Source organism: Protopterus annectens, chromosome 15.part0 (assembly GCF_019279795.1).
Source record: "Protopterus annectens isolate FY-2018-M chromosome 15.part0, PAN1.0, whole genome shotgun sequence".
NCBI lineage: Eukaryota > Metazoa > Chordata > Ceratodontiformes > Protopteridae > Protopterus > Protopterus annectens.
Window position 1 is genome coordinate 125,733,199 of NC_056749.1, and position 13,757 is coordinate 125,746,955.

Here is a 13,757-nt window from a genome sequence, read left to right on the forward strand (position 1 = left end):
GCCCTTAATGTATACATATATGGATCATGTTATAGTAGCCTTTAATGTATACGTATATGGCTCATGTTATTATAGCCCTTAATGTGTAAGTATACGGATCATGTTATAGAAGCCAAATAGCGTAGAATTAAACTGCAGGATACACCACGAAGAGTCCAAGTTTAAACAAACATCCAACTTTATTCGATAAAACAGAAGATGAGCGCTTTCACGTGCTGCATGCACGCTTCATCAGATCTAACTCATAATAATTCTTGTTCTTTTTATATATCCTTAAGAGACAAGCTTAATTAATACAATCAAGCTAATTATCCAATAAAAATGTATATATATGCAGAATTAAAGTGACAACGTGCATTCAAACAGATGTCTATAACAAACACATTGCACATTTTCAATGTTGCCCATCTGTTTTAAAAACCTCATTTCATAATCAAGTATTGTATATCTACTTAAAAACAGCTGTTTATAATGATGGTAAATATTTCATCTCATATAATTGGAATATTCCATAAAAGAGAAGAAAAATAAAATAACCCTGTGCATTTAAATAAGTTAACAGGTTTCATTACCGCGTTCAGAACCCTATATTTATATATAGCGTCTCAGTGCTTCATTTATACATATATTAAACATTTACATATATGTCTACTTATAAAAAACTATTGCTGTCAAACTAAGCATTGTGTCAAACCATTTAAGATATTCCAATTATGGATATAAAAAATTTTGTTAAAAAATACAGATGATTCACTGTGACTCCTGTTCATCATCTTATCTTGACAAATATGCCACCTATTTTGTCCAACTAACACAGAAACCAATACAATGAAAACATGTATAAAGAGTGGCATTTGTGTTATGGAAAATGTTGTATAATAAAAACGTCGCTTGACCACATGCTTCTGCCTGGTTCAGACGCTTCTATTCTCATCATCAGTAAAACACTGAACGACTAAAAAATAAATAAGAAACAAATATCTCACACAGTATTAAAATGCTGTTATATAAACCATAAAGTACAAATGTGAAGATAAACATGAATATTAAAAAGTCATGCATGTCTCAACTCTCTGAGATTACCAATGGAATATATGCATAAACTAATGTAATCCAATATATCTCAGGAATGAATATGTATCCTTATGTAACTCTATCAATACTACATTGTATTTAAAAAACCATCAATGAATAAACAGGATGTGTTTCAAATATAGAAGCAAATGTAAGCACTATGTCCAACTATAACCATTCCAATAGTCTAAACAAATCCAATGATGTATCTCCCTGGACCCATTGCATGAATTTAAAGGTTCCATAGGATCCATAGTGCTCTCAATTGCAATTTGCTAAAATGGGTTTTAGGGATATATAGTTGCTGAGGCCCGGATCTATGTGTGCTCCTGTTCTAAAAATCCATTCAAGCTCAAGTCGGGCTAAATAATTCATATCATCTCCCATCCTTGAGCTTAACTTCGCAACTTTTAAGGCCCTGAACCTGAATCCATGGGTAGGATTCAGATTAACATGCCTAGCTAAGGCGTTCAATTCATTTTTCTTTCAAATATCATAAATGTGATTATATATGCGTTCTTTAAATTTCCTTTTAGTGAGCCCTATATAGAAGGCATCACATTGTGTGCAAGTCGCCATATAAATTAAATTCATGGTCTCACAATTAGCAAAATGGTGGGGTTCATATTTAAAGAAACCTTGCGGATGTTGATATCTTTGTGTTACAGTAATATACTGACACATATTACACTTTTTGCAAGGAAAGCTGCCCCTCAAGTGACCTCCCATATTAGGATGGTGCCTAGGTTTGTTGGAATCAAAACTGAAAATAGTCTTTAAGTTATCGCAAGTGCGAAACACAAATGAGGGTTTGTCTCCAACTATACTTTTAAGGTCACTCTCCATGGTCAACACATTCCAATGTCTATTTATAATCTTTCTGAGTTCAACATTGTCATTAGTGTATTTCATCATAAATCTAACCCTATTCTCACAATAAGGTCCTTGTCTATGTGGTAAAGTTAGTGTCTGTTGCTTAGTATACGTAACATCAGTTACATGGAGTTCATGTGATCCTGAGATATCTATCACAGAACTCAAGACCTCTTTCTTTATCCCATTAACTAAACCAGGAGTGTAACCCCTCTGCAGAAAAAGATTCTCCATAACCTCAGCCTCTTTTAATAACATCCCATGGTCTTTGCATAACTTAGTTAATCTAACAAACTGACTCTTCACCACCCCGGCAAAAATGTGCCTCGGGTGCATGCTGTTAAAGTTCAATAATGCATTTTTCCAACACGGTTTTCTATATAATCTTGGTATCAACTCGTGTTCATTATTGAAACATAAATTCACATCTAAAAAATCAATGTTGTCATTTTAGTATACTGCCGTGAATCTTAAGAACTCAGTGGTGGACTCTAGATAACCCAAAAAGTCCTGAAACTCTAACTTGGTACCTGCCCATATAATAACCACGTCGTCCACAAACTTCCTATATAGATGTATCTTATTAAACCACATGCTGTTAAATAAATGTTGTTGTTCCCAAAAATGTAAGACCAGATTAGCATAAGTGTTGGCACATGGGGTGCCCATTGCGACACCCCATGTTTGCAAATAATGCTTACAATTAAACATGAACACATTATTATATAGCACCAGTTCCAACAATTGACAGAGCAAAATCTGTCTATCCACACTGAATGTACTTTCTTTAACCATTAACTCCCTAATGGCTTGAAGGCCATATTCGTTGGGTATGCATGTAAATAAGTTACGTACATCAAGTGTCACTAGAAGTGCTCCTTCCAAGTTCATTAAATCGCTCTTAAGTGATTCTATGTCATGTAGTAACTGGTATGTGTCACTCAGGATGATGGGAATGGTTGCCACCAATGGTCTTAACATTTTTTCAATGAACACTGATATATTGTAGGTAGCCCAGCCTCTCCCAGAAACAATAGGACGCATGGGAATAGGGAATACATTCTTGTGTATTTTTGGTAAGCCCTTCAGACGAGGCATAAGTAGATTCTCAATGTGCAGAAAATCATGTGTCTCACTGCTGATTTGTCTGCACATTAACATGTCATATAAATTGTCTTATATGTTGGTAATAATAAGACTTACATCTTCTACTTGTAGATTCCTATATGTTTCCGTAACTCCTAATGACATTTCCATATTATTTATATATTCTTCTCTATCTAACAGCACTACACCTCCACCTTTATCAGCTGGAGTGATTACTATCTCTCCATTGCAACGCAGACTTTTAAGAGAACTACATTCACCACTATTCAAGTTGTAATACTTAGTATTAGTATGTCTGTTAGAATAATGTATGTATAAATCCCTTTCGCATAATTTAACAAAGCAATCTACTGCTGAAGGTAGCAGTGGTGAAAAAGTACTTTTCGGTTTCAAAAAATTAGTGTTGGATACATTGTTACATATATCATTCCTAGTATTTTTAGCTCTGAAAAAAACTTTTAAAGCCACTTTTCTGGCAAACAACCTCAAGTCATTAAACGTTTCGTGTAGAAGACTGGGTTGTGAGGGGACAAAATTCAACCCCTTGTTGAGTAACAATAAATCAGACACCGACAAAACATGTTGAGAATAATTAAAAACCAAGGAAGTCAATTCCAGGCTTTCTTTTGTTGCCCGTACCTGTCCTGGGAGTACTTGCATTTCTTGGGTCCTCTGCTCTGCGACCTCCCTCTTGTAAATTTGTCCAGTTTGATGGGAAAAGGAGCATCTGTTGATCCCTTAGTATACGTGACCTGAACGTTGCGTTTAATAGCTCCCATTCTCAGCTGGTCGTCCGTAGCATGTAGCGCTAGTTGGTTGGGGGGGTGGTGTTCCCAATTCTGTCGCCTCTGTGACGTTATTAGCCGTAAAATGCGTCAAGTCAATGGTAGAAGCCTCAGCTGACAAGGGCGGCGCCAAGTTTGAGTATACGTATATGGATCATGTTATAGTAGCCTTTAATGTATACGTATATGGCTCATGTTATAATAGCCCTTAATGTGTAAGTATGTGGATCATGTTATAGAAGCCGTTAATGTATACGTATACGGATCATGTTATAGTAGCCCTTAATGTATAAGTATATGGATCATGTTATAGTAGCCCTTAATGTATAAGTATATGGCTCATGTTATAGTAGTCCTTAATGTATACGTATATGGATCATGTTATAGTAGCCCTTAATGTATACATATATGGATCATGTTATAGTAGCCCTGAATGTATACGTATATGGCTCATGTTATAGTAGTCCTTAATGTATACGTTTATGGATCATCTTATAGTAGCCGTTAATGTATAAGTATAGGGATCTTGTTATAGTAGCCCTTAATGTATAAGTATATGGATCATGTTATAGCAGCCCTTCATGTATAAGTATATGGCTGATGTTATACTAGCCCTTAATGTATACGTATATGGATCATGATATAGTAGCCCTTAATGTATACTTATATGGATCATGTTATAGTAGCCCTTAATGTATAAGTATATGGATCATGTTATAGTAGTCCTTAATGCATACGTATATGGATCATGTTATAGTAGCCCTTAATGTATACATATATGGATCATGTTATAGTTGCCCTTAATGTATAAGTATATGGATCATGTTATAGTAGCCCTTAATGTATACGCATATGGATCATGTTATAATAGCCCTTAATGTATACGTATATGGATCATGTTATAGTAGCCTTTAATGTATACGTATATGGCTCATGTTATAGTAGCCCTTAATGTGTAAGTATATGGATCATGTTATAGAAGCCGTTAATGTATATGTGTATGGATCATGTTATAGTAGCCCTTAATGTAGACTTATATGGATCATGTTATAGTAGCCCTTAATGAATACGTATATGGATCATGTTATAGTAGTCCTTAATGTGTAAGTATATGGATCATGTTATAGTAGTCCTTAATGTGTAAGTATATAGATCATGTTATAGTAGTCCTTAATTTATACGTATATGGATCATGTTATAGTAGCCCTTAATGTATACGTATATGGCTCATGTTATAGTAGTCCTTAATGTATACGTATATGGATCATCTTATAGTAGCCCTTAATGTATAAGTATAGGGATCTTGTTATAGTAGCCCTTAATGTATACGTATATGGATCATGTTATAGTAGCCCTTAATGTATACGTATATGGCTCATGTTATAGTAGCCCTTAATGTATACATATATGGATCATGTTATAGTAGCCCTTAATGTATACGTATATGGATCATATTATAGTAGTCCTTAATGTATATGTATATGGATCATGTTATAGTAGCCTTTAATGTATAAGTATTTGGATCATGTTATAGTAGTCCTTAATGTATATGTATATGGATCATGTTATAGTAGCCCTTAATGTATACGTATATGGATCATGTTATAGTAGCCCTGAATGTATACGTATATGGCTCATGTTATAGTAGTCCTTAATGTATACGTATATGGATTGTGTTATAGTAGCCCTTAATGTATACATATATAGATCATGTTATAGTAGCCCTTAATGTATAAGTATATGGCTCCTGTTACAGTAGCCCTTAAAGTGTAAGTATATGGATCATGTTATAGTAGCCCTTAATGTACAAGTATATGAATCATGTTATAGTAGCCCCTAATATATAAGTATATGGATCATGTTATAGTAGTCCTTAATGTATACACACATGGATCACATTATAGTAGCCCTTAATGTATATGGCTCATGTTATAGTAGCCCTTAATGTTTATGTATATGGATCATGTTATATTTATTTATTTTTTATTTATTTTACATTTGTTGACCGGGCTAGTCCAACTGGATACATGTCCATTTTCAGCAGAGACCCAGGGAGAAAAGCTCCAACAATAGCCATAGACTATACATTACATTTATACATGTAAGATACAAGTATCGAGTTCATTAAAAAATACACAAAATTGACATGTACAGTGCATAATGTCTGACATTTTAAAACATACACAGTTCATGGGCTGTCAGAAACATTCAAACATAGTACAGCATAAAGTATCCTTGAACCTAGGGATATAGGAGAGAGTTAGTCAGGATAAGTACAGGGACATAGCCAGCGTGTTTTGAAGTACTGTTTAAGGTTATTTTTGAATAGGGTTATGGAGGAAATCAAAGTAAGATCAGTAGGCAGTATGTTCCAGGTTTTGCCAACAGAGTTAGAGAACAATGAGTCACTGGCTGTGTTATTGGTTTTAGCTATTTGTACTAGAAGCCTGTTGGATGAGAGTAGGGTCTTAAGGTTGTCGTATGGGGTGATAAGGTTCTTAAGTATGGGAGTGTTTTCAGGTTGCTAGAGTATTTTATGTGCAATTATAATTTGATTGTATTGTAGTTGGTTGGGCAATTCTAACCATCCTAACTGGCTCAAGTTATGACAGTGGTGAGTTCTGTATGCGGCACCTGTGGCAAATCTAGCATTGTTATTATAGGAGCTTGCCAGTTTGTTAAGGTCATTTTTACTCAAGTTTGTAAATATGGGGGAGGCATAAAGGAGGGTAGAGAGTAAGTGGGTATGGGCAATAACAGTCCTAGCTAGAGGTGTAAGGAAGGGCTTAATCCTGTATAGTGAGCCAAGTTTTTATTGACTGTTTTTATAGTATGGTTAATATGTAGATCAAATTTCAGGTTGTTATCAATCAGTACCCCTAATAGTTTGGTGGAGGGATCAGGAGATATGATGGTGCCATTTTATGACTTAAAAGTAAAGGTAAGCAGGGAGGACTTATGGGTAGGAGAGAATAGTAGTAATTTTGTTTTTATTTAGGATTCAATGTGAGTCGACGGTTAAGGAGCCAGTTTTCAACTATGTTGAACACTTTTTGGGTTAGGGTCTGTAGATCAGAGGGGGAAGTAGCTGAGCAAATTAATGTGGAATTGTTTGCATATTGAATGCAGGTAGCATGTGGAATGACTAAGTGCAGGTCATCAATAAAGATTGAAAATAGGATAGGTCCTAATATGGAACCTTGTGGAACACCAAGAGTAATGGGAAAATGACTTGATATCTTGGTTTGCCAAAGGACAAAGAGAGATCAATAAAGAGGGCTGAGGAAAGAATGTTATTATTGTGATTTTTGTTAATGGCATCAGAAAAAGACAGGTGAGCAGAGGTGGGTGGTATGATCCAAGGACAACATTCATGTGTATGCTCGCTACAGTGTACATCCACATGTGCATCAGAGCTCTATGTATTTGCTACAAGGACATTACGAGCACCCTATCCAGGGGCTACACGGCAAGTCACTGTTATAGTAGTCCTTAATGTGTAAGTAAATGGATCATGTTATAGTAGCCCTTAATATATACATATATGGATCATGTTATAGTAGTCCTTAATGTGTAAGTATATGAATCATGTTGTAGTAGCCCTTAATGTATACGTATATGGATCATGTTATAGTAGCCCTTAATGTATAAGTATATGGATTTTGTTATAGTAGCCCTTAATGTATAAGTATATGGATCATGTTATAGTAGCCCTTAATGTATTCGTATATGGATCATCTTATAGTAGCTCTTAATGTAAGACTATAGGGATCTTGTTATAGTAGCCCTTAATGTAGAAGTATATTTGTCTCATGTTGTTGTAGTAGTCCTTAATGTATACATATATGGATCATGTTATAATAGCCCTTAATGTATACATATATGGATCATATTATAGTAGCCTTTAATGTATACATATATGGCTCATGTTATAGTAGCCCTTAATTTGTAAGTATATGGATCATGTTCTAGAAGCCGTTAATGTATACGTATATGGATCATGTTATAGTAGCCCTTAATGTATACATATATAGATCATGTTATAGTAGCCCTTAATGTACAAGTATATGGCTCCTGTTACAGTAGCCCTTAATGTGTAAGTATATGGATCATGTTATGCTGTATCTTTCAGCTTTTCCCAGTTAGGGGTCACCACAGTGGAACTCTGTGCCAGCCCTGACGTACAACTTTCAACGAAAGTACGCCCATTCATGCATGTCTCCACACAGAAGATGCTTTAGCTGAGAATTGAACAGGACAACATCTTATTGTGAGGCGACAACGCTACCGCAGCACTACCATATGGATCATGTTATAGTAACCCTTAATGTATACGTATAAAGATCATGTTATAGTAGCCCTTAATGTATATGTATAAAGATCATGTTATAGTAGCCCTTAATGTATAAGTATGTGAATCATGTTATAGAAGTCCTTAATGTAGAAGTAAAAGGCTGTTTTTCTGACGCTCATAGTTATGTTGTGATCAATAATGTGGATTTTGTGTTTTGCAGCAGAGGAGGAAGAGTAGGCAAAATTGACTTGTGTTTGTGTATCTGCCCTTGCTGCTATTGCTATACTCGCCTTCCTACCCACATCAGCCCCCTACTTTTCCTCCTATCTTTTTTCTCTTTTAAAAAACAAAGGCCACTTATTCCACAAAAAATACCCATCTTCCCTAATTCCATGCCCCTTTTCTATTCCTGTTGTTATTTTGTGTATTCCTCTGCTTGTTCTTTCCCTTTTCAGATGATATTATTACCCCATTTCCTCTGTTGTAATTACAGTTGTAGCCCCTGGATAGAGTGTCCGTAACGTCCTTGTAGCACATACATAGAGCTTTGATGCACATGTGGATGTACACTGTAGCGTGCACGCACATGAATGTTGGCCTTTGGTTATACCACCCATCTATGCATGGTCGACCCAGTTGCACAGCGATAAGGTCTGTACTATGTCAGAAGTTATACACTCTTCATCCCCAACGTGCCATATTGCACAGTATGTACCATACTACTTATCACAGCATGGGAAATTTATCATCCTTTCTGAGTAGTCCTCCTAGAAAGAAAAGTTCTACAAAACAGAGGAAGTTTTAGAAATATAGCAATGTTTATTATTGTGCGATTTAATACTTTTAAAACAATTGTGGAATTTTATTGGGTACAGTAACCATTTTTCTTAGGGTTGTTTCCTTCCTTCATGTCTTAAGACTTTTGGTCATTAAAAATTATGAAACTGGCTTGCAAGTCATTTTTGGATTTGCTTTATCTTTTGTATCTTGTTTAAATGTCTTTTTAATCAAATGCAGATTTTCCTCATTTGCTTATATTTTAATTTATTTTTCTCTTGGGATGTGGGGTATTTCTCAGTGTAGTTGTAGTTCTTCTGCTTAAATGGAAAAGCACATATCTGAACTGCTCCTTTCCTTTTAATGTACTGCAGTGTACTTCAATGCAAGGATATTTTTTCTTTAGATGCAGAGATGTTTCCATTATCCGATTTTTATAGTCATATACAGGTAGTTTATGTCACTCTATTTCTCATTCTGTAATGCATGTAAGCTTTCCTGTTCTTTATTAAAATTCCTTTCCTTACTTCTGACTTAACCTTTCAGCTAACCCTTTTATTTCTTACTTTGTACATTTTCGTTAATATTTTTGGACAGTTCTACAACATGTATGAGATGAATCATGCATGAGATATGGGAAGTTCATCTACATGTTTATTTTGAACACACATCAATCATGTCAGCTTAAAAAGACAGAGTTGTTGAATAAACAAAACCTTGACCTGTATGGTATTTTGTCTGCCTGCTTCTGAGACGTGAACATTATCAGAGAATCATGAAAGATTATTGTCAAGTAATCTAAGCATTTCTTAGAAGCCAGCCTATCATTTATGTAGGAGTAAAGCAAACAAAAGTGTTACGGATCATATCACAACATTATAATCATATGAACTGAAGGTGCATCTTTTCTTGGAATTATTTTTTTATATAGAAATCACAAGAACGTTGAAATTCTCTGGTGAGAGCTATTAAAAAGAGATTAATGTTTATGGGCAGATTCTATCTAAAGCTATTTGTTGTTAAGGTGCCCTAAATGAATGTGTGTGGACATTGCATTTGATTGAATGGAGGAATTTTGTTATCTAATGTATTTATATTGGAAATTTATTTATTTTACATTTGTTAACCGGGAAAAAATCCGACTGGATACAATGTCCTTTTCAGCGGAGGCCCGGGGAGAAAAGCTCCATCATTATACAAATACAGACATTTCCAAAGTTATAAAATTACAGAGAGTGAAAAAGTCAAAAAGTCAAACAAACAATCAGATTGCAGAATTCATTTGTTACCAATGCATATAAGGAAATAAAAAAAATGATGACAATGGACAAATTCAAGTAGATAATAGAGACTAGGAAATGTCAGTCAGGAGGTGAGCATTGGCAGAGCCAGTGCTTCTGATAGTGGTGAAACAGTTGTTTCTTGAAATGGGGTAGAGAGGTAGAGGAAAGAATACTGGTGGGAAGAGAGTTCCAGACTTTTCCAACGGCGTTTGGAAAGAGTGCATCTCCTCCAGTATTATAAGCTTTGACCATCTTTATGAGTGGTCTGTTCGCAGAACGTAGACTGTTAAGATTAGAGTATGGAAGGACTAGGTTCTGAAGTGAAGGACAATTGTCGAGGTTTTTGAGAATTTTATGTACCTCAGTGAGTTGGGTAACTCTAACAAGGTTGGGGAGTTCAATCCATTTTAGGTTTTTTAGGTTGGTGCAATGATGGGTCCTGTATGGAGTTCCTGCTGCAAATCTAGCTATATGATTATATGAGCTGGATAGTTTATCAAGTATGGTTTTGTTAAGATTGGTGAATATTGCAGATGAATAAAGAAGGGTGGAGAGCAAATGTGTTCGGGCAATGGTGACTTTAGTACTTGGTGTTAGGAAGTTTTTAATTCTATATAGCGATCCTAATTTTTTGTTTACTGTTTTGATGGACAGGTTGATATGCATGTCGAATTTCAGTTTATTATCAATAGTAACTCCTAGCAATTTCGTGTGGGGGTCTGGGGAGATGATAGTACCATTTTTGGATGTTAGAGAGACATCAGTAAGATGATTTTTATGAGTTGGTTGAAAGATTAATAATTTAGTTTTTTTAGGATTTAGGATTAACTGTCGTCCTAATAGCCAGTTTTCGACTTTGGTGAAGCAGTTTTGGGTTTTAGTTAGTAGTCTGTCTGGAGATGTATCTGAACAAACCAGTGTTGAGTCGTCCGCATATTGGATACAGGTGGCCTCAGGAATGACTGTATGGAGGTCATTAATGAAGACCGAGAAAAGAAGTGGCCCCAAAATGGACCCTTGAGGGACCCCAATGGTATTTGGTAGTAAAGTGGAGAGTATTCTGCCACAATACTGCTTGTTTCCTGTCTGAGAGGTAGGCTTTAAACCAGTCTAGTGTCAAGTTATCCAGGTAGAGATTTTTAGGGTTTCCATGAGTAGTTGATGGTTGACCATGTCAAATGCTTTTGATAGGTCTAGAAATAAGGCAGAGGACACTTTCTTGTCATTACGGTTATGGTTTATTGTGTCAGTGAAGGAGAGAAGGGCAGTTGTGGTACTGTGTTTGGGTCTGAAACCATGCTGGGAGTTGGCTAGGAGGTTGTTATGGATAAGATAGTGGAGTAGCTGTTTGTGCATACATCTTTCCATAATTTTGGCTAATGGGGACATTAACGCTATGGGCCTATAGTTAGATAATTCAGTGGCTGTCCCTCCTTTATGGAGTGGTATAACATGGGATATTTTCCATAAAGTTGGTACTATTGACTCCGAGAAAGTTCGATTAATGAGGATAGAAACTGGATAGGCTATAACATCTGCAGCTTTTTGAAGGTATTCTGCTGGGAGTAGATCTGCAGAGGGGGTAGATGGCTTAAGTTTCTGTAAAAGGGCTCTTATTGAAGATGTAGGGACACTTTTTAGGAAAAAGGTCTTTACAGGTTGTGGTAATGTATCCATGATCGGTTGGTTACAAGAGGATAGTTGGTTGGCTAGGGTTTTGATAATGTTTGTAAAGAACATATTGAAGGTATTGGCTATTTCTATGGGGTCTTTATCCATTGCTGTTTCAGGAGTTGGAGTGGATGATTTACCTGGGTGGAGAAGGTTATTCAAGCCTGCCCAGAATTTCTGAGGGTTATTATGGTGCTTATTCTGTAACAAACAATAAAAGTTTTTTTTGTCTGCTACTATGGCTTTTTTCGTTGCATTTCTTAGTTGTTGGAATTTCGTACGGTCTAGGATTGATTTGGTTTTACGCCAGGTATTCCAGGCTTTATTTCTGAGTTTTATTTTGAGTTTGGATTCAGTTGAGAGCCAAGGGGCAATCTTTGTTTTAGTTTTGATGAGTCTTTTGGGGCATGGGTATCTAGTATGGATAGGAAGGTGGTATTGAAATGTTCTACTGCTTCATCTAGGGGAAGATATTTGAGTGGTGTCCAGTTACAGGATTGCAGCTCATTTTTAAATTTTATGAGGTCAAAGTTTTTTTTTGTTTCTTATAGATCTAAAGACTGGGACAGTGGAGTGGTCTGGTTTATTTTTAGTAATATATGTGATAAGGTGGTCACTAATTTCATTAGGCAGGGTTCGGACGTATATGTGTGAGGGTGATTGTTTATAAGGATCCAATCAAGAATGCTTTCTTTTGTTTAGAGTTTCCCATTCTGGTGGATGTAGTAATAGTTTGTGAGTAACCATGAAGGTTGATGCTAGTGGTGTTATTATCATTAGAGCATAGGTACCAATCAATGTTAACGTCACTCATAATTATAGTTTCTTGTGGATAGTTATTCATTAGCCAGTTTAGTATATTCTCCAATGTATAGGCATTGTTCCGGGGATATATAAAACGACTAGGTTAATACTTTTTCTTTATTCAAGTGAATTTTTAAGTAGTATTTCAGCATTAGAGAATTGCGGTGGTTGGGTAGGATTAATGGTAACGTTAAGGTTAGTTTTAAAGAGTGCAGCGACTCCACCTTTTTTTTTGTTTCTATCATTCCTGTATATATTATATCCAGGTGGGATGAGTTCATTGTCTTTGATGTCTGGCTTTAGCCATGTTTCAGTTAGACACATTATATCTGGTAGGTAAGTATCTAGGAGTGCATGTAAATTATGCACTTTCTTGTTGACACTTCTAATATTTAGATGGAAAATTTGAAGCAAGTGGGATGTCTTAGGGAGATTCACAGGACAGTCAGGGTTGCTTGTTGATATGGGGCCAGGATTGGGGTGGATGTCTCCAGCCCTTGATATATTTTTACTGATATATTCTAGGAGTTTTTTGAATTTTAGTACTAGTTTCTGGGATTGCTTGTTTTTATGATAGTTGAGGTTAACTTTGGTTCGGTGGTAGTGGATGATATTCACTTTAAAAAGGTCGGACTGTTGGTAGTGGAGTTTAAGAGCAATTTGAGACCCTAACGCTGTTGTTTGTTTTCTGGGGAAATGGTAACCTATATATGGTTGGTCTTCATATTTACTAATATGGTATAAGCTAGCTAACAGAGATAGTAAAAAGCACAGGATTGCTATTTTTCCCATATTCATGGTGGTTAGAAAATTAAACATTTTTTGCTCACTTCTTTTTGGAGGAAAGGGAGGGGCTAAATCAATGAGAGATTGTGAATGGCTAGTATGTTAATAAGGAGGTGTGGTTACTTAACTATAAATGTAGGGGTACTGGGGGCGGTGGGATACGGGGGCAGGGTGGGCTGAGCGAGGCACGAGCGAGGGCGAGGAGCGGGATAATCCTGATTCCCAGGTTTTCTTTTAATTTAGGTGTTAAACCAGGTAAGAAAAAGAAAAACAAGCTAATGGTAATGCACTGATTTGCCCCTT